A 25,585-nucleotide genomic window follows, 5' to 3' on the forward strand; every position below is an offset into this window, starting at 1 on the left:
GTTACTCACCAAGAAACAACGCGAGAAGAAACGTTCTTGCCTGTCCAAAGGACACGGAATGAAATTGCTGCTCACCACTCCACAATTGAGACGGTTGCAGCGTTCGCGGAAACAGCAAAACACAGGGGGTTCATATTTAGCATCCCGGCTATCCTGGCAGCATTGGGGGCCGTTGGAAGTTTGGCTGGGGGTACGCCGCCATCGCAAAAACCGTCATCGACTCGAAGAAGAACAAGGCGGAATTGGAAGAACAGAAACGTCACAACCTGGCCATGGAGAAGAAAGGGAAGGGCGTCATGAGGAAGTTTAAAAAAAAGAAACAGCACTCACCAACCGAGACATTGAATCTCTGATCAAACCATTACAAATCAAACACTTCAGAGGCGTTTTCATGTACGACTCGTTACCTACAAACGTTAAAAATAGAAAATGCGGTGTAGTCAACTTGGACAGTCAAGAAAATCCAGGCACGCATTTGATATGTTACCACAAAAATGCAAACAACAACAAAGCATTTGTTTTCGATTCTTTCGGAGGTGTTCCACCTACAATTTTAGTTCATTATATGAAAACGAACAATCCTATATACTACAACGACGAACGCATTCAAAATTTCGGAGACGTGAAAAGCGGTCATCTCTGCCTCTCCATGCTCGAGTTTCTCTCTAAAATAAATAAGCCACAGGTGGAAGATTTCCAGAAAGCATTGTGGAACCTAAAGCATCACGATGGGCGTGTTCCATCTCACGAGTGAATCTTCGATCTTGAAACTCACGCTGCACGACGACATCGTCTATCCTAAATCCATAGCTCTGCGTGCATTCTACAGCATGTACCTCATACCCATCGTCACGCAGCACAATAACAAAATTAGCGTCGGAAGTGAACATATCGTCGTCACGCCAGGTCAATAAAATCTTTCTACTTTGGAAGCTCAATTACCCAAAGGCACATACCTTTCTCAAAATTCGGTCACGCACAGAGTGGAAATCGTGTCGGCGACGGAGACCGTGGACCTGGCCACCATAGGAGAACTTTTAGGTTTCGAGAACAACACCAAACTCGAAGCTGGCATCAAGCACACGGGAGCAAACATTCCTAGATTTCTAGCCATCGAAACTTTGAACGTTCACTGCAACGTAGCGGAAGGAATGATCACGAAATCCGACGGATTATTAGGAAGTCACAAGCAGACGGGAATCATAGCCACGTTCAAACCCAGTTCCAAATTCATGTAACCGATCATCTACACACCCTCTTCACCGATCTATTTTCCAGTATGTCGCAACCGCATAGACAACATAGACTTGGTGATGACGAACGAGAAAGGAGACGTGGTGGATTTCGCAGGTTCAACGACGACGGCCGTCCTGGAGATCAACGTATAATAAATAACACATAGTGAAAAAAATGGAGCAAATCGAAAGTTACGAATTGCAATCTATCCCTCCGAACCGTCGCACGTTCGCCAATTTGAACGAAGCGAACAAGGAGATCGAATACGACGTGGACGTAGGCGATGGGTTCGTTCATCCTCACAGAGCGGACCTTTACCTTCAATTCGACGTGGTGAAAAAGGAAAGCGGAGAAGCGTTCCCCGCAGCAGCAAATTTGAAACTCGTGGACAACTTCGTGCCTCACCTGTTCTCGCAGGTGGAGGTAAGGAAACACAACACCGTCATCGACAGAATCGATTATCCAGGCATGACGTCAACGGCAGTGGGAACATTGAAATTATCCAAAACGGACGCAGCATACTATCAAGCGGGGGGGTTTGAAGCGGGGACGAAAATATCAACGAGAAGTCACACGGTACTCTTTCCCATGCGTCTGCTTCCGGGATTCTTCTCGGACTACAAGGAGATCATGTGGAAGGGAAGACTGAGAATCACATTTCGAAGAGCGGCCAACGACAACGACGCACTGACGCGATACAGTAACTTGGGTCCTGAAGCCACGCCACTGCCCAACACTTTACCCGAAGCAGCCAAGTGCGTCATCCGGAGCATGGAGTTGAGAATGCCGGTGGTGGAATACGAAACGAACTACTCCCTCAAGTACAAAGCGGAGATCTTGAAAAGTCCACAGGTGCCCATTTACTTTCACGGTTACCAGTGCGTGCAAAAATTAGCGTCCGGAAGTCACATGGAATTTGACGTGACGACTCAGTTCAACAACATACAGTTCGACATGCCAGATTTCGTCGTAGTGCTCTTTCAGACCGGGAGGGACCAGAATCAGGAAAAAGATTCTAGTAAATTCGACGACTGCAAGATCAAGAATGTTTATCTCAAGAATGGACGCAACGAAGTGTTCCCGCGCGAGAATTACAACCTTGACATGACAAAAGATGATTACCTCAAACTTTACGAAGCGTACTCTGCTTACAAGCGCGTGACCGAGGGAAACGTGGACATGTACTACACGCCCAGCGAATTCAAAACCCACAGGCCGATGTTCGTCATCAACACGACGAAGCGGAAGCAGGTGGTGGTCAACGATCCCACCAACATCAAGGTCGTATGCTAGTTCCACGACGCGCTGCCCGAGGATACCGTGTGCAGCGTCATTCTGGTCGCCGAGAAGTCCTTCATCCATGACGTGAAGAACGAGAGGGTCACGGAACAGTTTTAACAAATTTAACATTTTTTTTCTTGCACAACGTAGATAAGAAGTTTTGCACAATCAGTTACAATAAGAATTTGTACTAGCACAATGATAATATGCACAATAAGAATTTCACCAGTTATCAGTTACAATATCAATTTCACCAGTTTATCAGTTACAATGTCTTTTATTTTCATCAGTTTTTTTGCACTATAGCACGAGACAATCAGAATTTGCACAAAATTTGTTGTTGTTTTTTTTACATGAGAAAATTAACAATAAAATTCTTTTTTTTAATTTATCGTTTCAGATGCTGTCGAACATCAAAACACATACACATACACACTAGGAAAAAAACGCATCCAACTTTTTTTTTGGAACACACTCACACATTCTCCATTTTCATCAAGAAAATATTATAATAAACATAATTTTTATCTATCTCACAAATAATAATATCAAAAAAATACAACATCAAATAACACTAGAGTCGTTAGTACACGTTGCATGCATTACGGAGGTCCTCTGTAGAGTTTCATTGAAGTTTTGAGAAAAAAAACACGTGAAACTCTACAGAGGTGTGGTTATCTAACCGCAGCCGTTAGAACCTTTTTGGGTTGGGCACCATGCACCCTGGCGGGGTTACAGAGGCCAGGAATCCTTAAAAAGAAACAATTATTTTTATTTGTTTGTTTGCTTGCGTCACAATACAGAAATAATGAGAGGCACGAGCGTGCGCGTGTGTGGCAGAAAGATCACATCGTTCCCGAGAGGTTTACAAAGGTCACGATATATAAACATGGTCCCCGGACTTGGAAAATTACGATAAGGCGCATTCGTACTTCAAGGATGAGAATGTGTATTTTCTCGTACCGTCTTTTCTGCGCTGTGAAACATCGTCAGCGCAATACATGAGGCGCGGAACGTGGAGAGAAAGTGAGTTTTTGAGGTTTTGGTGCGATTTTCTTAGAGGTCAAAAAATCAGGGTTGCAGTGGAAGGCATATTTACTATCTACTTACATTCATATGAAAGGTCTTGTCGTGCAGATTCCGAATATGCAATCACTTCCGGTCTAGATTAATTAGGCCCGGCAGGACGGCTGTTTAAAAATTTTATGTGATTTTTGCGTTTATATAATTTTTTTTTTGTAAAATTTCAAATTCGAATATCTCGGCTCCTAATTGAGATAGGAGGATCGTTCAAACGTCATTTTTCTCAGTAAAACATGCTCTTTCAGATGAACTGGGTCCATTGGTTTCCTCGTTTTTTATTTCCGGTCGGAGACCTTTGATGTTACATGCACACGAAAGGTCTTGTCGTGCAGATTGGGAATCTGTAATTACTTTTTTCTCTAGTTCAATTAGGACCCGAGCTATTTCCTTATCTACGTCCTTCTTCCTTTGTCGATAGATAAACATTTCAGACGTTCCTTCGTTAAGAATTTATCTACATCCTGTTTCCTGTGTTTACAGGTAAACATTAAAACCGTTACATAGCGATATCAACGAGCAAAACATGTGCTGAAGACTGTTAACCATTTCCGGGATAATTACATAGGGTCAGTAGAACCGTTAGGATCGGAGATAACTGTTGCGTCAAGCTTGCTTATATAAAGAACGGCGTTCTCTCCACAAGACAGTCTTCGTGAAATAATCACTGTACGATCATGGACGTACAGTTATCCGCTGACGATCTGTTACTGCTATATCGTGACGGATATTACACAACACCTGCACAATTACGGCAAGTGTTGGTGAACATTGCGCAGAAAATCATCGCGGGAGAAAGTATCTCATTGGTCGAGGAGTATGACGACTTACTACGGACGGTGACAACATCCGCACCCGATCTTTCAGGAGGAGGATGGACAGGAATTTCCGAAGAGTCCACAGACCCCCCCGTCCACACCCGATCCTGTATCCCGAGTCACCAAGGAGAAGTTGATAGCCGACACAGGAACTTCTAGAAACGCTGCATCCAGATCACACACGGAGTTTTTGCAGGACATAGAAACGCTGCATCCAGATCACACCAGGAGCCTTTGCCAGGACCGTCATGGAGACTGGACCCCTTACCACCAGCAGAACAGCCATCAAATGGGAAAGGTAAGAAAAGGAAACGTGCTTCAGTGTCTCGTGAACAGATAGGGAATATAACATTACATAACATTCAAGAACGTGAATATCCTAAATTCCGTTCTAAGGAACGACGTGTTGAATTCAGTTTCTCACACCCACCAGAAAATGTCGATCCTCACACTTGGATTCGCGAAGGTGTTGACAATCTTCTCACCTACGTTAAAAAAGACACCAAGGATGAAGACAAAATAGGTTTAACTTTGTCTAATATATCTGACCCAACTGTGAAAGATATTTATATCGGGTGGCATAGATGTGATCAGTTGCATAGTGATATGGTGTGGAACATTATGTACAAAATACTACAAAGTGCGAAAACCTTCACTGCTAAAGATCGCTTAATTTTACGAGCAGACCATGTCAATATACCTGTTGGAGGTGGTGGGGGTACTCGAACATATTGTTTACCAAATTATATGTTAAGTACACAAAAAAGAAGTATCGTCCGTGTGCCAAATAGAAAAAACCACTGTGTTTAGCTTAAGCGCTGGTCATAGGGAAAGCCTATGCTGATAACGATCCTTCCTATGCTCAATACAGAAGAAACAGAAATCTTCTCAAACCTGTTTTCGAAATTATGCGAAAAGCAGATGTAGATCTGACAGACAATACGTGTTCCGGAAGTGGAATTCCCGAACTGAGAAAATTTCAGCAAGTTCTCCCAGAACATAAGATTATTGTATACAACAATCTTCGTGATGTTAAAGATGTTTTGTTTGAAGGACAGGTTGAAAGAACTTCCAAATTTATATATCTTCTCTACGATAACCTCAGACAGCATTATGATGTAATTGTGAACCGTGTTGGAGCATTTGCGGCAAAACAAGAATGTCGCGGGTGTAACGAACTCATATTTCAGAAAGCTCATAACCATCTGTGTAAACAATTATGTTTTATGTGCCGTTCAACTCCACCGTGTGTGCCTGAACAGGGTGTTCGTAGAATATGTCAAACATGTAACAGAATTTTCAAAAATGAGAACTGCTTCACGAATCATGTTTCTACACCGTTCCGAAACGGTACTGTCTGCAGCGAAATCCAACAGTGTCCCCGATGTTTCAGAATTATTCTCACGAACAATAGATATGAGAAAGTACATAGATGCAACAAGAAATATTGTATGTAATTGTGTGAAACCTGTAAATCATTTCTGTTACATGTCTATACCGAAACCTAAACAGAACTCAAAATTTATATTTGTGTTTTACGACTTTGAAAGCTACACTGACATTCCTTATCTTGAGAAAGAAAAAACTTTTCTTAACGTTCCGAATCTTATTGTGGTGCAGACGGTCTGTCACGCATGTTACAAAAGAGAGGATTTAACGATTCCATGTTCTGTTTGTGGAACAAGAGAGTTTATATTCTGGGATGACCCTGTAGACACATTCCTGTCTTATCTGGAATTGCAGCATAAGTTTTCCGACATAACCATCTGTGCACATAATACACGAGGTTACGATTGTACATTTCTATTACTAAGAATGTTGGAGAGAGAAATGAAACCTCGTGTCATCTTAGATGGTACCAAAATCATCAGCATGACATACCAAAATCTTCATTATGTGTACAGTCTCAACTACGTTCAGACAAACCTTGCAGGCTTTTCGAAACTTTTCGTTTTGCCTGTTCAGAAAGGATATTATCCGCATTTGTGGAACACCTACAGGAACAGAAATTATATTGGACCGATGCCTTCTCCTTCTGCATACGGTTATGAATACATGAAAACAGTTGAAGATCAACAACGTTTCATGTCTTGGTATGACGCCGAATGCATGCGAAACATACCTTTCAACAACAGAAACCAACTTCTCCAATACTGCATATAGGATGTTACCCTGTTGAGACAAGGATGTTTGAAGCTGAGACAGAATTACCTAGACATATGCAAAATAGACATTTTCAAGGATTGCCTCACAATAGCATCTGCCTGTTCACTAATTTACAGACAGAAATTTATGCCTGCTAACACTATAGGAATAATTCCTAAAGGAGGTTACCATCATGCAGACCAGATGTCGATGTTTGCATTGAAATGGCTAACCTACGTTGAAGAACAGAATGGTGTAATACTTCTTCACGGTGGACGTACTCGTGAAAAATATGTCATAGGAGGACGTTACAGAGTGGACGGCTATCACGAGGAGACGCAGACAGTGTATGATGCCCTGGGCTGTTACTGGCATGGTTGTCAACGTTGCATATCTGTTAACAGGGATATGTATCCGAAAGATGGCGATGAAACCGATCAGGAGAGTAACAGTCAGAAACACAGTGACATGTTGAACACTTCAGCGTTCAGATGCGAGACAACTTGCCGTAAACTTGCGGCTTTACGTTCTGAAGGATACCATGTAGTCACTATGTGGGAATACGATTTCCACAAAATATTGAATGCAGATCCTGAACTGAATAGATATCTATCGACACATCCTCTTGTTTGCTGCATTCCTTTAAATCCACGAGACGCCTTATATGGAGGAAGAGTTGAAACAGTCAGGACTTATTACAAGTTCAAGGAAAACTATTTTACAAGTTTGTACCCTTATGTGAACAAATACTGTGCCTATCCTGTCGGACATCCTACAATATTTCTAGGAAATTTTGTTCCTCCGGTAAATGAGGTTTTGAACATGGAGGGACTCATCAAATGTACTACTCTGCCACCAAAATCCCTTTTACATCCTGTTTTACCTACAAAAATGCACGGAAAACTGATGTTTGTATTGTGCAAGGAATGTGCTTTTAGATTAAAATGTGAAGGTACATGCAGCCATTCCGATGATCAACGTGTACTTTCAGGAACTTGGGTCATAGCCGAGGTGCGTAAAGCTTGCAGTTTAGGCTACAAAGTACTGTCAGTGTCGGAACTGTGGAAGTATAAAACATCGATGTACGACCCTGTCACAAAGACTGGAGGACTTTTTTCTGGTTATGTCAACACCTTCTTGAAAATAAAACAGGAAGCGAGCGGGTGGCCTTCATGGTGTCAGAAAGACGAGGATAAGCAGAAGTACATACAGGAATATTTCGATAAGGAGGGTATTCCGTTTGAAGAAAACAGTATCGAAGTCAATCCCGGGAAACGTACTCTGGCTGAACTCTGCCTTAATTCTTTATGGGGCAATTTCTGCCAACGGGACAATCTTTCCCAGACAACCATCATCAAGGAATCGAAGGATTTCCTCGATAAAATGACTGACCCAAATATCATAATCGGAGGAGTCCTATTCATCAATCAGGACACCGTTTTAGTGAACTGGAAATATGTTGAAGAGGCAGTCAGTCAGAACAGGAAAGTAAACGTTCCTATCGCTGCCTTCACAACATGTCATGCTCGTCTGAAACTTTATGAACTTCTAGAAAAATCGGGTGACAGGATATGTTATTGTGATACAGATTCAGTAATTTACATAAATATTCCTGAAATGGAATACCACCCCCAGACAGGTGACGCACTAGGAGAACTCACCGATGAATTGGCAGATTTCGGCACCGATGTAGTTTGTGAACAGTTTGTTTCAACGGGACCGAAAAGTTACAGCATGAAAATAACAAAACCTTTCTCCGAAGCACAGTATATCTGTGATTACATTGAATACCTCCACATCAGAATTGGTTAATTTCGATACCATGTGCGACATGATAAACAATGAGAAACCTGAAGTTATGGTCGAAAATATTTTCAGAATCAGAAGAACAAAACATTTCCAAGTCATCAGTACAAATGAAAAAAAGCTGTTTCAGCCAGTATTGTTGAATCGACAATTCGACCATGAACATTTATCGTTTTCTTTCGGATACTGTGCAGACTAAAATATGTCTGTAACGGTCCAGAGTTCGAACCCTTCGTGGGCTGATATAAAAAGTGTTTGCAGACTGACAGACCTTCATTTTTCTTCAGAATCTGTAAGACGTTTCTTCAGCATGTTTCCTAAACTTTCTCATCCTTTCACCATGATGGTTTGCGGAGCATCAGGAAACCGAAAAACTAGTTTTGTGACAAATATGGTCGATTCCATTGTTCATCTTGTAGAAGGATCCGTCAAGAAAATCATATGGTGTCACGATCTGGAGAACAGTATTCCACAAAATCTTCGAGATGTGCAATGTCATAAAGGTATCGTCGATTGGCAGTCGTGGAACGGAAAAACTCCTACACACATAATCCTGGATGATCGTATGATGGTTACACAAGGGGAAAAAGTTGCCGACCTTTTCACAAAAGGCAGCCATCACAAAAACATTTCGGTGGTGTTCATAACACAGAATCTTTTCCACCAAGGAAAAAATTGCAGTTATATTTCGTTGAACGTGAAGCACTTTGTTATTTTTAAAAATCCTCGAGATATGAACCAATTCACTGTTTTTGCACGACAACTTAATACTCACCGCATGAAGGAAATCGAAAAAGTATATATAGATGCTACCACGCAACCTTACAGTTATTTGTATATCGATCTCTCACAGTCAACACCGGATCCTTTACGTTATCAAACAGACGTTTTCAACCAGAATTACTCAACTGCATATCTTCCTCAGGAATGTTTAAAACATCGAGATGAGGAAAACGAGGAAGACACGTACAAACTCACGTTCTAACAGGAATAGACATTCGACTTCTTTCCACAAACATTCACCATTCTTGCACGTGTTGAAAAATTCACCGACCAAAATCCGTAAATCATTATTGAAGAGTGCTCCGAAAAAAACGATACGTTTCATCAGCGAATGCTGCCTGAACGTTTTAAAAGGAACGTGAAAATGAAACCGTCCGCAAAACGTCGTCTGACACCTTACAAGTCGGTCATACGCAATCTAGTGAAACCTTAAGTGAACATCGAGAAACGCAGAAAGCTTCTTGTTCAGAAAGGAGGATTTCTACCTTTACTTCTAGGCTCCTTGTTGTCGGGTCTTCTCGGTACTCTCATTCCTCATTGAAAAATGACATCTTCTTACAAAAAATTGATCGTCCTTTCATCGGAACAGTTAGCACGTATTCGTGGTTCCGAATTGTCTGTGACTCAAAAATTATCCGTTATAGATAAGAAGATGAATGATATTCTAAAAATGAAAAATATATGAGACGATCAAAAATGGCGTCTTTACAGAAAGGAACTCGACGAGTATTTATGGCTGAGTCGAAAATCCAAAGAACCATTACAGATTCCTATTGTTCAAGATAACGACGGTTCTTCTACTATTTCTCCAGAATCGACGTATTTTCCTCAAAATCTGGCAGAGACATTACCCAGTAATACACGTCATCAGTTACAGAATATCATCGATGAGTACCAATCCACGGCACAACATTTGATAAACGAACGTCAGGAAAAAACACTTCCGGATCCGAAGACGTTGAACTTCTTATCGTCGCCAACGGAAAGCGCTGGACCGTCTCATCGACAGAAGAAGAAGAAAAAGAAAGTCACCGTCCGTGTTTCCAGGAAAACTACACCTTTTCTGAGAACACCTGACGCTTACAAACTGGTTCCTCTGAGAAAAAGCCGTACACAGAGAGATCGGTCATGGGAGTCTCTAAGTTGAAACACAATAAACTTCTCACCAAAATATATTACGATTCACGACACCATGCTTCATTCTCATCTGTAGATCGTCTGTGGAAAGCGGTACGGGATAAAAATATATCCCGCGATACGGTGAAAAAATGGCTGATGCACCGAATCAGTTCAATATAATCTCAAACCAAATAGATATATTCACTTCATATTCATTTTTTATCAGGAACATAGAAAAAATTGTACATAAGTAATGCTTTTGTGAAACTGATCTTTTTACCTTGGTCCTTTTTTTGGCTTGTGTTATTTTTGTTTATTTTATGTTATCCGTTCTTTTGTTTTTAATCTTAGTCTATTGTTTTATTGTTGTTTCTTTCTGGTTTAAAATGGCTTCTGCTGTACTGGAAATTTCAATAAATAAATAAATAAATAAATAAATAAACCTACACTCTTCACAAACCTGCGAGAAAAAGGTTTCCTCGAAATCATTACAATGTATGGAACATAGACATGCTTTGGGAAGCTGATCTCAACGACATGACATCGATACAAAAACATAACGACGGATACAAATATCTTCTGACAGTGATCGACGTATTTTCAAAATATGCCTTTGCATTACCGCTAAAAAATAAAACAAGCAATTCGGTAACCGAAGCTTTCAAAACTATTTTCGAAGAAAACAGACGGAAACCTGTCACACTATAGACCGACCAAGGAACGGAATTTACAATTTCTAAATTCCAGAAATTTTTAAAAAATGAACATGTACAATTCTCGACAGCAACAAATTATCCTGGGAAAGCGAGTGTAGTAGAACGTTTCCACAGAACAGAACATTAAAAGAACGGATGTGGAAATATTTCACCTCAAAACAGACAAGACGTTATGTAGATATTTTACCGCAACTTCTCGAAGGTTACAATACAGAAATCCACAGTTCCATAGGAATGGCCCCTCGAGATGTCAACGAAACAATGTAAACGTCTTAACAAACCTGACAAACATGTTTCACAACCGTCTTCAGATCTTAATGTAGGCGATATTGTACGAATTCTGTCGTCAAAGGACATTTTGAGAAAGGATACGAACAAACGTGGTCACGAGAACTTTTCAAAATCCATTCCCTTGTTCAGCGAACACCTGTACCTGTATACATATTAGACGACTTAAATGAAGAACCTGTAAAAGATTCATTTTACAAACATGAACTGCAGAAAGTTTATTCGGATCCTGACGAAGAGTATAAAATTGATAAAATTTTGAACACCCAGGGAAAAGGAGAAAATTTGGAATACCTGGTTCGTTGGCTCGGAAATCCGCCTAGTTTCGATTCATGGATCAAGGCATCTTCCGTAAAACAGCTATCCGGAAAATAATTTCCAAAACATATTTATATCAAAATATAACGGTACTGCGATCCAGTGAGTCCTCTGTGTTCGGCGAGAATGGACGATAATTTCTACGTTTACCTCCTATCATCTGCATCGGAGGAATATTTTCCAGACAACACACTCACCCATTTCACCGTAAAACTTGCTAAACGGATCGATCTGTCTCCAGAATTGTGGGAAGTCGGATTGGCAGAACTACATTATTCAATTCTATACGACAATGTTTTGGAAACTGATTCTGGAATGTTAACTCTTCCTGTTCGGACATATGCAAGTGCTGAGGACATAGTCTCTACCATCATCGAATCTCTCCCCGACGACCTGGAAATAAGGAGATCCGTTCTCGAGAAATTCTGGCATTTTTTGACGGAACCGCAATGGGGAACATTTGGATCTACTACCTGTACGGATAACACACTCTATATTAACGAACAACCATTTTATTATCCTGCAACAACATATATGATATAGGATCTGATTTATTTCCTGAAAACAGACCCTGCTAATGTAGCTGTTCCTACTCATCTCAGGTTTTTCTTCAAAGATGCCGTGTACAAACATCTATCCGTGATAGGGGTTCCGAAGCCTGAATCTGACGATGCTCCAACAAATACCATTACACCCATAGACGAAACTGATGACTATGCTAAATTTCGATATGACGTATTGAAATCTATTTATTCTAAGCACGCAATGTCCAATAGTGTTGTGGATAAAAACTCATATATATTTATTTACTCCGATCTGGTGAAACAACAATTGGCCTTGGGAGAAATGGTACGTCTCTTGCGTCTTACCCGAAAACAGTGTTGGGACACAAATACGCCTTGCACAGTACCCGTAGCCCATCATACATTCGACCCGATTCATTACGTTCCTCTGGATAAAGCCTCTTTCGAAACAATAGAAATTGCGTTGTACGATAGAAAAGGAAATTTCTTACCTTTGAGAACTGGTCCGTACCCACAATCGCTGTTTTACATTTTCATAATAAAGCAAAGTCCTTTTAAAAAACAGTAGACCGCTATTTCTCTCAGTCTTTGTCGAAAAGCGAATGAATCACCATGAATTCGCAGACCAAATATTATAGTAACCAAATCCGTGGAGGAATTGGGCCCATCTACCGTTCAACTAGAAATCAAAAAGGGAGAGGATTGGGGTCAATTTTCGCAGGACTGTTTAGAATGGTGAGTAGACAATCGGAAGAGAAGCATTAAAAACCGGAGCTAACATTATCACCGACATTGCAACAACCCAACAAACTCCGAAAACTATTGTTCGTCAACGGGTACGTGAAGCGGGTCAAAATCTTCAAAGTAAAGCACACCGGAAAATCGACTCTCTGATAGGTTCCGGTATAAGAAGAAAACCTGCAACAAGAATTTCTCAGTTGATGTTAAAACTTTCAGCCACCCGTATTAGAACATCTACGATCCGTAAAAAACAAGCATCCAAAAAACGAAGGAAAACATCCGCAAAATCTAGGAGAACACCTAAAAGAAAAATCGAACAGAAGGTCTCAGGGAAAGATATTTTTGGATAATGATGGAGGATAACATGTGCATGATCTCGCAGTTCGACCTCTTCCGGAAAAAACCTTATCAGCAAAATGTGGAAAAAACGTACACAGCCACCTACAAACCTATCGCTTCCATCGATAATCAGAATATAATTCAGTGTGTCATACCGGGGGCAGGAACTGATTTTCTCGATCTTTCATCTGCATTTCTCCGTCTGCAAACGCAAATGGTTAAACAGGATGGAAGTCCCATGAGTGCTTTCGAAACCGAAAATGCCCTCACAAAAAACTGCGGGGTCGTGAATTATCTTCTCCATTCACTCTTTTCCCAATGTACAGCGACTCTCAACGGGATTGCTGTAACAACCACCGATAACAATTACGCATATAAAGCGATATTCGAAGCAGCTATCAATTACGGAAGCGATGCCGCAAACACGCATCTCACGAATGCCCTATGGTATTTGGACACACCTGAACATCAAGATAAAATCACTGCCGACAACACAGGTTTCACCACCAGGAAAGAATTTTTCCAGTACGTTCCGACAACCGGAAATCCTACAGAAGTGACAGCTGTGGTCGAACTTATGGGAAAACTTCACATAGATTTCTTCCACCAGTCTAAATACCTGATCGACGGTGTTGAAGTACGCATCGATCTAGCTAGATCACGTGACGCTTTTTACATCTGGGAAGACCAGACATCACCTACAGTCAAAATAAAAATTTTGAAGGCTGTTCTCGAAATAAATCACATCATTCCTCCTCCTACCACCAGTTTGGCCATAGACAGAGGACTCACTTACACTCCTGCTCATTATCCGTTCACCAGAAGCGTCATCAACGCTTATTCTTACGTCGCCGGAACGCAGCAAATTTCGATCGATAATGCTTTTCAAGGTTCTTTTCCGAATGTTGTTCTTTTTGCTATGGTATCCACCGCCAGCCTTCTCGGAGACAGTAAGAAAAATCCGATCGATTTTATAAGTTATAACCTATCTTCTTTCCATCTTGTGAAAAATGGAGAACTCGTAAATTCCGAACCTTTACGGATCACCACAGGAGGAAACAGTGGATTGATAACACGTGCCTATCAAACTCTATTTTCCGGTACAGGCATTCATCAAGCCAATTACAGACACCAGATCACATGGAAAATGTTCGAGAACGGATTCGTTTTCCTGATTTACGACAAAACGCCATACTCTTCAGGAAAGGACACGCACACTAGTCTCCAGGAACAAGGAATCATCGGAGCCGAAATGCAGTTTTCTCCTCAGCTGACGGAAAATATAACATGCCTTTTGTATGCTGAATTTGAATCTGCAGTAACATTAGATATACCTAAAGATAGAAGTGTCATCCTCCATCAGTGAGACCGAATTTTCCATAAATATGTGTGCCTGTGTTTCTGACTCACAGTGTTATCGAAACAACTCCGATGTAAACATTATACTGCTTGTGATGGAAAAAACCACCAAAGTGATAACCCGTACTATTAAGCATAGTAATGTTTCTTCGAAAGTGACAACTTCAAAACCTATGAACATACAATTGTTTCCCAAATTACTTGACACCAGCCCTGGAAGCATAGAATTGACCAAAGACAGATACATTTTTGTACATTATTGAAAAGATAAGCAGCATGAACACGTCGCAGATCAGAGAGATTCTATCTCGTAATTGTTCCACCAGAAACATTTTCTACGGTGTTTACCCGAGAGATCTTTTACCTCGGACGTTTCCTAAGCCGGCATTGATCATCGCAAACACTGACAAGTCCGACTCCCGGGGTACACACTGGGTGGCCTTCTATTTCGACAAAAACAATGTGGCCGAGTATTTCGATTCATACGGATTTCATCCTTTCTATCAAGAATTCGGAACTTTCCTGAACAGTCATTACTCGGTCTGGACTTACAACAACATTCCCTTAGAGGGGGTATTGGCCACAACATGCGGTCATTACTGTTGCGTGTATGCTTATTACGAAGCACGTCACGTTACAATCAAGAATTTAATCAGACATTTCCAGCAGGTATCAGTAAATATGGATATATCCTACACCGTTTTCGTCAGATCTTCAAATGTTTACCACATTCCAAGTGTCCAGAGGGGAACAAACGTGTTGTTCTATCCACACGATCCGGGCTCGTGCCATGAAGAAATCTACATAAAATGTGTGCTGCGTATCTTTCTGTCAGTGCCATCGAGACAGTTCTAGTGAACACACCATGGAACCTACTGCGGGTTCTATAATGGAGAAACTTTGACAAACTTGTGACACTCATAACCCAGCAGGATGATGTTTCCAAACGTAAACATCGCAAACGTGTGCAACCCATTAAATTAGAAACCGTTGCTATCAAGAACGAGACGGCTGACGAAGGAATGGATGTGACTACGGACTGTGATTTCATAAAGAGACGTAGGGAAATTGTTTTTTCCAAAGACAGAATCGAGTGTCCTAAACTACATGACGTAGATGCATGTTTAGATGTCTATCTTGCAAACACATATTTTCTGAACAAGGAAAAAAACAAGTACGTAGCCGTAGGATTCGAAAAGGAATCCAGTTTCAATTTAGTGTGGGAGTTTCGCAACAGGGAAGATCACCCGTACGCATCGATTCTAAACAGATTAGAGAACTGTGTGCTTTAAAATCTGACTTACTAAATTACGTCGACACTGGTCGACGATTCAATTATTTGGTTACTGGAAATAACACCGTTAGTGGTGTAAATTTTTTCGGGAAACGTTGCATCTCGATGTATCAACATCATTCACCCGATGCTTTCATTTTCACAGCCTCTGAACTACATTTATTTATGTGTAATCTTTTTAGACCTCTTCAAAAATTAATTAACGAACGTTATCATAAATTACAACCCGAAATGGAGGCTTTTGTATATTGTATAAAAAACAATATGGTTTCAGAAAAAAGAAGTACCCGATGTGCTGAACTATTTTTATGTACTTTGGTACAACAAACTGATGATTGAAATATATCTTGAGAACAATCTTGGACACATATTGGTATTGTAAATAAAATGTGTTATATATTTGCTGTTGTAAACTATCCATTGTATTTCATATTGTAAATAAACCATTGTTACATTTATGTATTGTGTAAAATTACCATTATCGATATCCATATGTAAATATATTTTACATTGTAATCGAATCATTTTGTTAACCTATATCTACAATTATAAATAAAACATTTGTAAATGTTCAAAAAATCTTTAATTTCTCGTACTTATTACAATAGAAACTGTACATCTTCCAGACATTTTCAACTGCACACTATTTTCACGTTCTCACATTTACTATGTTCTCTGCATTTTCCTGTAGTCTTTTTCACACTATCCAATTTTGGACATTCAAGTTCTTCGATGTTGCGCACAGATATTTTACCCATACGTTTTTCTCCAAGTAATTTTTCCAACCATTTTATTTTCTCCATACCTTTGACGTACACTTCCTGATTCACAAGAATAAAATATAAAACGTCTCCTAATTTCTCATACGGTAGCCACCCATCTCCCCAGTTCAGACCGTGTTTGTTGGTACGGAGCCAGTAATTCACCCGGCGATACTTTTCACTCAACAAGTGAAAACCATATGGAGATTTCACTAAACAGTCAAATGCGCTGTCGAAAGGAAATTTTAAAATCCCCACTTCTTTCCACACAAATTCTCCTCCTGCTCCGCGAAGACCTTGAACGTCCAAAAAACAAGCTTCCATTTTGTTCAACAGGTGAAAACAGTTAAGGTATCTTCAATGCTGCCCCGGCATACGGCACACTTGTCCAATTGGGAAGCACAGAATCCGCAGGAAACAAAATGTCGACACGGAAGAATTACAGCACCGCATGGATTCTCAAAACATATTTTGCACACTGTCACGGAATCCACACTAGGTTTATCGGATGTTTTCTCAACAGTCTCTATACTGTCACAATACTTGCAGCTCTTGGAGTTACGATGTAACGCCGCAACACTCTGTATGGAAGGACACTGGGGTATCAACATGTAATGTCCTAGAATAGGACAATCTTTGGATATCCAATCGCAAAGTCCGTACGAACAATGAAAACACAATACCCTGTCGCTAAAGCCTGAATAGTAAAATCCTGCAGTCACTAATTCTTCCGGAGTCTGACATATCCTATAGGCCACTTTCTGTATGTTTTGTATCTCGAATTCACTGATAGGTAATCGATAACATACGGCTCGGTGCGAGTCCAGCAATCGTGGTGAGTAAACACTCTCATACGAGATAAAAACGAATTAAATCGGTTTCTGTAGGTGACAGGGTCCTTGGCATCGGGCATGAAGGTTCAGCCAGAATATTCTCAAAATCAGATACTGTAGGTGACGGGGTCCTCGGTATCGGCGATAAAGTTTCAGCCAGAATATCCTAGGGATCGTCGGGGAATAGCCGTCTGCGTACACCGAAACCTTCGGGAGAAACCACAGGGAAACAAGGATGACCTTCTAAGTTAAGTAATAATGGACGATCACAGCCAGAACACCACACGGAATTTCTGTCTGCCAACAAAAAAGCCACTATTTCACTCTCTTCTTCAAAGCTTCGCCCAACTCTTCCTTGCTGCGACGTAGTTCGCAGATACACCCGTGACTCGGAAATCCTGTTCTCTCGTCACCTCTTCTTTTCCTCTCTTCCATCTCCTTCAAAGTCTCGCAGCGACGGTGAATTCTTTTTCCTAATCCGTTGACCACGTGACATCCACACCAGGGAGATTCAGGTATCGCTACGTACATAAACGGGAAATAACTCAGCAACCGATCCAGGGCAGTTCGATCGCTGTCCAGATCGCCGCAAGACCGAACAAGTTCCCAGAACTCTTCGTAGCTGATCTCGTAGAAATTCACACCATTATCAGACAAACGTGTACCGCTTACATCCATCCTCACATGATACTATCATCCTCTATCCTTTCTATTTATACCCTTTTTCCTCGAACGTCACCATTTCCGATAAACAAACTTCAAACTACAAGGCTACACCCAAAACATGTTCGGTCATGTTCACACAGAAAACCGTTACACCACCCAGAAATTGCAAATTCATCCAAACCTACGCCCAAAACCGTTACACCCACTTCCTGGAATTTCAGACTCATCAACGGTCTCAAACAGGAAACGCCCCCAAAAATAGCCACCCATCTCATCAACAACCGGAAACCCATGTCAATCCCTCATTAACAACAGGAAACACTTCCCTCAATCTCAAATTTATCAAAACCCTCAAACCGCAAACTCCCACCAAAACTGTCAATCAACTCCAGACCGGAAACACTTATCAATCTCCTCATTAACAACAGCAAACCAATAGCATTATGCCCCGCCCCTTTTTCCCAACAACCAATCAAAACGCTCAAAACCCCCAACCTTGCTTGCCCACACAGCTTGGTCATCAATTGATCTTTTCCAATCAATTGATTTATCGACCTCAACGCGGGTGCATAACAACTTACTTCATGCTTGGAAGTAGCGATGAATTATTATGAACAAGGAGCGTGCTGTCTGTTTTGATGGCTTGCTGCAGCCTATCCCTCTCAGTCAATAGTGCTCGAAGTAGTGATTATAGGCTATATAAGCGCTTCTTTTAATGAGCCAGACTCCTGGATCACCATTTCCTGATACAACAGCAGTTCACTTTGCTCTTAATCATATGAGCTTTTAAACAAAGTTTTACGAAATGACTCCAATATCTTTAGATATATTTCTTAATCCTTGAGCAGATGATACGCAATTGCAAATCCGATCCATGATGCTCGATCTGTTGGACTCAATATAAATAGCTGATACCTGGTGTATCGATATCCCTCCAAGTCTCTCATTTGAATTTGAAGCAGAAATATATACTTCGAGATCTGTATGTTGTCGTTTTCCCATTTCAACGCATTCCGATCACACTTGATAGCTTCATCATATATCTTATCTGATCGTTGTAGCAAACCGTACACGTGCCAACACACATGGGATTTCAAGTCATTCCTCAAACCTCTCTTAACATATGATGTGCTCATACAATGAATCCTAGGAATCCTATTGCGTTTATTGCATAGATTATTCATAGTACTCCTAAGGTTTATTTTCCTTTCTTTCTGCTTACAATATGTGAATTTATTTCAAATCCAGGTAAAACTAGAATATAAACTTCTTTATTTGCAAATAATCAAAATGTATGTTTTCATTTAATTGGATCACCTCTTCCTCATGGATCAAATAATGATGTACTTAAATTCCGATATGTAATATTTCCTGCAGGAATTGGTAGACATAATTGTAACTGGTAGACACTGCTGTAATAATTACACATCATACAAACTACGAAGTTGTTAACGAAGGTGTATGAATAATGGAAACTAAGAAGAGACTGAAATACATGTTAAAGCAACACATGGATGACGCTAGATTGAAGATGGACAAAAATGCCATATTAAAACACACTAGAGAACGGGACATGAAGAAGAATTAGATTCATATAGATGGATAGAGAAAGAGAATAGGTACTTTGAAGTGTAGCTCGGGCTGGTGAAGCTCATAGTATTGCATGTAATCACTGCTCATTAAAACATTAGAATTTTTTTAATGATAGGATATCATTTGCAGTTTTACAGGGTGGTGTAGAAATATTTTAATATACTTACATGTAACAACGGAAGATAAAGATAATGATACTAATGATGTTTCTTATTGAGAGTTAGAACAGGTCTTTGATAAATTTTCCCAGTATGATATGAAAATTCTGTTAGGTGACTGTAATGCACAGATTGTCAAAGAAGAGGCATTTAAACCTACTATTGGTAAAGAAAGTCTTCATGAATTAAGTTATGATAATGGTATAAGATTGATTACTTTTGCAACCTCAAAAAATTTAATTGTGAAAAGTACCGCTTTTAAACATAAAAATATCCTTAAATATACCTGGTCTTCTCGATATGGTAAAACTTATAACCAGATAGATCATATTCTCATTAATAAAAGAAGGCATACTAGTACAATTGATGTTCGTTCATATAGAGGTGTTGAATGAGCCAGTAACCATTATTTAGTAATTGTTAAATTAAGAGAAATACTGGCAGTGATAAATCATAAGCAACAAAATCTAAAAGTTATAATATTTAATGCAGGAAAATTTGCTGATGAAAGAATTAAGAAAGATCACCAAATAAAACTGCTAAAATATTTGATGCCTTGCAGGATTTAAATGATGATGAAAATATAAATTAAACAGACGTAAATAAGAATTGGGAGCACATACGTAGTGCAATAGAATCAGCAGCTAAACAAAGTATAAGATACCATAAATCAAGAAAAAGTAAGCAATGGTTTGATAACAAATGTCATAATCTAATAGAAATAAAAAAATCAGGCTAGACTTCGCTGGTTAAATAACTCGAAAACAACTCAACCATCAGAAATACACCGGTCGTTAAATTTCTGTTGATTGCCGAACATAAAAAAATATTGCGGTGAGAACAAGCCTGTGCAAATGTTTATGCCAAATTCGAAAGAGGTCGAAGAATTTAAAATGCATAGTGCAATGTTATTATTATCGCAGATTTCGAAGCACTCAAACCGCTCTCCTATTGCGAACCGGACCCCGAACATTCTTCCACCACATCTTATCAGCTGCACGAAGCCTCGAGTTTCGGATATGTGGTTGTGTTGCATGATTCATCAGAAAAATTAAACACTTCTTCGAAAAGATGGTTGAGGAGGTTGAGCAGATTGGTAGCGTGTTGAATAAATCGAAATCGATGCTTCCGTTATCTGCTACCGAATTGCAAAATCAAAATGCAACTGTTGTCTGTCCGGTCTGCAATTCAGGTTTCACGGTTAACAGAAAAGTATTACATTACACCGGAAGCGTAGGCACAACGAGGCCACCACCTGCCCCATCTGCAACTCGAGCTTCACTGACATCAACATAAAAGTGCACCACCATGACCATTATGGCACTGACAGCTACGTACATCGGTCCGTGATGCAACGAGTGTAACTTGATGACCAGGGACCCGTGCTTCATCCCAGTTCTTTCATAATGGATAGGCGTACGATTTTCACCATATTGTGCCACATCTTGGCTACGCCAGCAAACGCATCAACGTCCTACATCAGAACGAGGAGCGTTACATAACTGTGAGCAAATGGGTGTCAATCCAAGGATCGTGCTCCAAAATCGAGCTTTGATTCCTAGACTCGGTGAGGATTCTCCAAGCAAACTAAGGGAATAGCAGCTTACCGTCACCACTGCTAGTTTCCCGAACTTTGATGTCGGGCTCAGCAGGCGTAAAGACTCTTTACTAAAGAGGTATACCCTTATGAATATGTCACCAACCAAGCCCAGTTCGAGGACATGCCTCCCCAGCTGAGAGGCTCTTGTATTACCGACGAGGACTGTCAGCACGCGCAGTCCATGTGGCACAAGCAGGGTTGCGAAACTTTTGGTCACAACGCTTATTGTAGGCTCGACGTGACGCTCCTTGCGGACGTGTTACAGGCGTTTCGCTTGACCGCCTTGAGCATCTACCACATCGACCCCGCGTACTTCTACAGACTCCCCGGACTAGCATCGTCGACCATGCTGCAGTTGACGAAGGTTGAACTCCAGCTCCTTTCCGACGCAGCCATGGTGCTCTTCATCGAGAGAGCTAACCGGGGCGGCATGGCCCAGGAGTTGCAACGATACGTGCGCACTAACAACCACCATATGACAAGTTGCTACGACCCCTCCCAGTCATCTAGCTACATCATGCACACAGACGTAAACAACCTCTTTGGTCACTCTATGCAGCTACTCCTATCTAAAGAGTTTGAGTGGGTGGATCCTTCCGGTCGAAGCTTTCGACGATTCAGAACGAGTTTTTTTTTGCAGAGGTGGACCTCAAATTCTCCTAGAAGCTGCAGGAGGCTTTCCGCGAATTGCCACCTGTTTCAGAATTCAAGCGTTCTCCGGCTTGGACCAGTCCAAATTTATCGTGAATGTGGACTCCAAAAGAGGTAGGTATGTTTTCCACTACCGGAACCACCGGTATTTAATGCAGCAAGGGGTCACAGAACAGGATTTGGGACGTTAAGGGACAAGGTCCTCCAACCTTCTCTCGCCTCTCTCACAACCTCACCTTCTCTCTCAGGTTGTTTTTTCCGTTGTTTGCATATCAAGCTTAGTTTTTTCCTTCCTGAGAGCGGTGTCGTCCCAATTATGGGTTATGGAAACTAGAAAAGGGTTATTCATTATGCAGGTAAAGAGATTTAAAGCTTGGTAAATAGGTAAGGACAGGGAAAGGAGAGTGGGTTCTATATCTTGATACCTATGTTATAATACAAGGTGTATGCACTATTTAGTTATGACTCAGACGAAGAATATATGAATGAAAAGAAAATAAGCAATAAGTTAAGATTTTCAAAATGTAATAAGTATTTACTAAATTAGTCCTTAGACTAAGTGTTAGGTCTTCTAAATTTATTTGACTCTGTAATCAAATATATATTAGTTACACTTTAATAGAGAAAATATTATAATATAATAATATGATAGATTATGTAAAATACAAGTTATAAATATATACAGGAAAATAACAGTGTACAGATAAATAGAGAATATATGCATTACATGTCTTTGGACCTAAAGCTTCCCAAAAACAAGGGAATTACCCAAGGTTAGACTTTCCCGAAGCACGGAAAGTTTCAGTCTTGTAGTCTTCCTTGCTTCTGGTGGCTTCTTGGCTTCTGGTAACTTCCTTCTAACCTGGGTGGCACACAGGGAGCCCTAAGGTACCTTTGGCATTGGACATGGATTCGCCTGTAGATTCAATTTGGCTTCTTGGTATAACCTTAACTCTTGAGGGTACCATAATTTCGTCTTCATTTTCAATCTACTCCCTACTCTTCAAGCAAGGGATCACAGTCAAAAAGTTTCACCACGTCCTTGTATTCTCGCACTCTCCATGGTTACGTCCCTACATCGAAACCAACACCGTACATCGTACCGCCGCTTCCTTTGAGCTTGTCCAGGACTTCTTCAAGCTGATGAACAACACAGACAATGAAGAACGTGTGAAATCGTGTGGATGTGAGATTGGTTGAAAACACAAGTGTTGTCGCAAGCTGGTGGCAAACCATTCTTTCATGTCCATGACCTTCTACAACAAGCAGTTGGTTCTGGTCTACATGGACATGACTGTGGTGCCGCGATCCTGGACCTGAGCAAGCTGCACATGTTTGAGACACACTGTGACACCCTACGCAGGCACTATTACTCTGACATCTCTTTTCTATACACAGATACAGACAGTTTGGTATACCATGTCCGGAAGGCTGACGTATGCCAGGTCATAGCTGCAGTCCCATTGTTGGCCGAGCTCTTCGATGCATCGGGCTATCACCAGCCTAACAGGTACTGCATCCTGGCCTGGAACAAAAAGGTGCCTGGTAAACTCAAGGACGAGAAGAACGATGATGTGATTATCGAGTTTGCCGATCTTCACTCCAAGGATTACGCAATTCAGGCCGAGGGTAATGTCACCAAAAAGGCGAAGGTCGTGGGCAGGCAGGTGGTCCAGGAGTGCCTCATGTCCGAGGATTAAGTCCATTGCTTAAGAACCAGGTCGTGGGTTCTACGAGTGGAACAGCTAATCCAGATCTTCGACCATGAGTTGACTACAGTAGCCTATATTCAGCTGTTCTAGGTCATCCTAAGTAGGTATTCTCTATTTTCTAGGCATTTAGACTCAGTTGTATTATATCATGACGATTTTTGGGGGGATTTTATAGCGTTCAACGACGTTCCAGTACAACTTTCACTGCAATTCAGTTCTTACTACCTCATCCTTTGTAGGTATGCCACGATGTTACGTGATATAACTTAACCTATTCACTTTTTTTTACGAGTATGTTAACATATATTCACTCCAGTTGTGACCTGTCATGAGGATAATTTTTTATCTTCTACACACTAAGCTAACCTACAAGTAGAGAAGTGTGAAATGGCATGAGCTGGATGCGCCCTTTGAATTATCTTTTCTTTACCATTTTAAGGGACTAAACTAACCTAAGTATGCATGTCCAAGAAAAAAAAACAGATTTTGACCAAGTGTAATAGTTTTTTGAGATCGGGTCGCCATTTTGAATTTCCAGTCAGGGAGGACAGAGGATGCTAACGCCCCAAACGTGAGCTCTCTGTGAACATCTGTTCGGAAGTTACAAGCAGGGAAATGAAAATGGCAATTGGGGTTTAGGCAAACCCCATCTCCCCCTTCAACTTAGGACCACCAAATTTATTATACATACTGTACATCATCAAAACCGACAAGGGGTAGCTAACGGTACAAAATGGGGATATTTTTCTATCTCTCATCGTCTTTTGAGATATTCGCAATTTTTTTTAACACGGGACTTGGAAAATTTTCAGAGGGCGTAAATTTGGTTTCGTGACAACCTATACCAATATCAGTAAGCGAAGACAGAGAACATCGATACGATTCTAACGCAATCACCCCATGTCTCTACGATCATCCTTTCGAAACTTATTACTTATATAAAAAGAAAATCGGCAGTTGGCCCACCCCATGACCTACCTCATTACCACCAATCGTTTAATTCGTACTCTATGTTGTCGAAATCGACAGAGGAGTAAACGCGGGGGGGGGGGGAGATTTTTCGTATTATTTTCTCGATATGTCTTACCGTTTTCGAGATACAACCACTTCCGGTCGCCATTTTTTTCGGAAGTTTCGCGGAATTTTGATAGGCGACGACAGAGCCATCGACTTTTTGTTTGTATTACTTACAAGGGTAAGCTCTTGCACATAATTTTGCAACAAGGTATTACGTAATGTGGTGACTCAATACTTACAAGGGTAAGCTATTGCACAACTTTTTGCAAGAAGTCATTACTTTCAAATATAAGCTAATGCACAACCTTTTTGCAACAAGTTATTACGTAATGTGGTGACTCATACGAGTATCTAACGTAACATCTTTGGATTGGTTGAAAAAGTCTACATAAGGCGGTGCACAGTGAAGATCAGTGAGTTCCGTGAAAACGGTTGAAGAGTACGGACATCCTCTCGCAGCGCTCTTCGATTTAATAAAAACGTATAAAATTATTCTTTAAGTTGTTTTAAAGCTACATTCGACCAATTATTTCAAGTTTAAAGCTGTTTGACCAGATTGGGTTTTGACTTGATCGAGCGTTACGTGTTGCCTCCGAGAAATTATATATAAATAACATAAATGACAATTCTATCCTATTTGCGACTATAGTCCTTTAACTAGTTTAAAGCTATATTTGACAAATTATTTCAAGTTTAAAGAGTATTTTGAAGGTGTTTTAGGTGTTTCCTAGTTTTTTCGACCACATT

The sequence above is a fragment of the Lepisma saccharinum genome, unplaced genomic scaffold, assembly GCF_977018435.1.
Source record: "Lepisma saccharinum unplaced genomic scaffold, izLepSacc3.1 HAP1_SCAFFOLD_50, whole genome shotgun sequence".
Lineage (NCBI taxonomy): Eukaryota > Metazoa > Arthropoda > Insecta > Zygentoma > Lepismatidae > Lepisma > Lepisma saccharinum.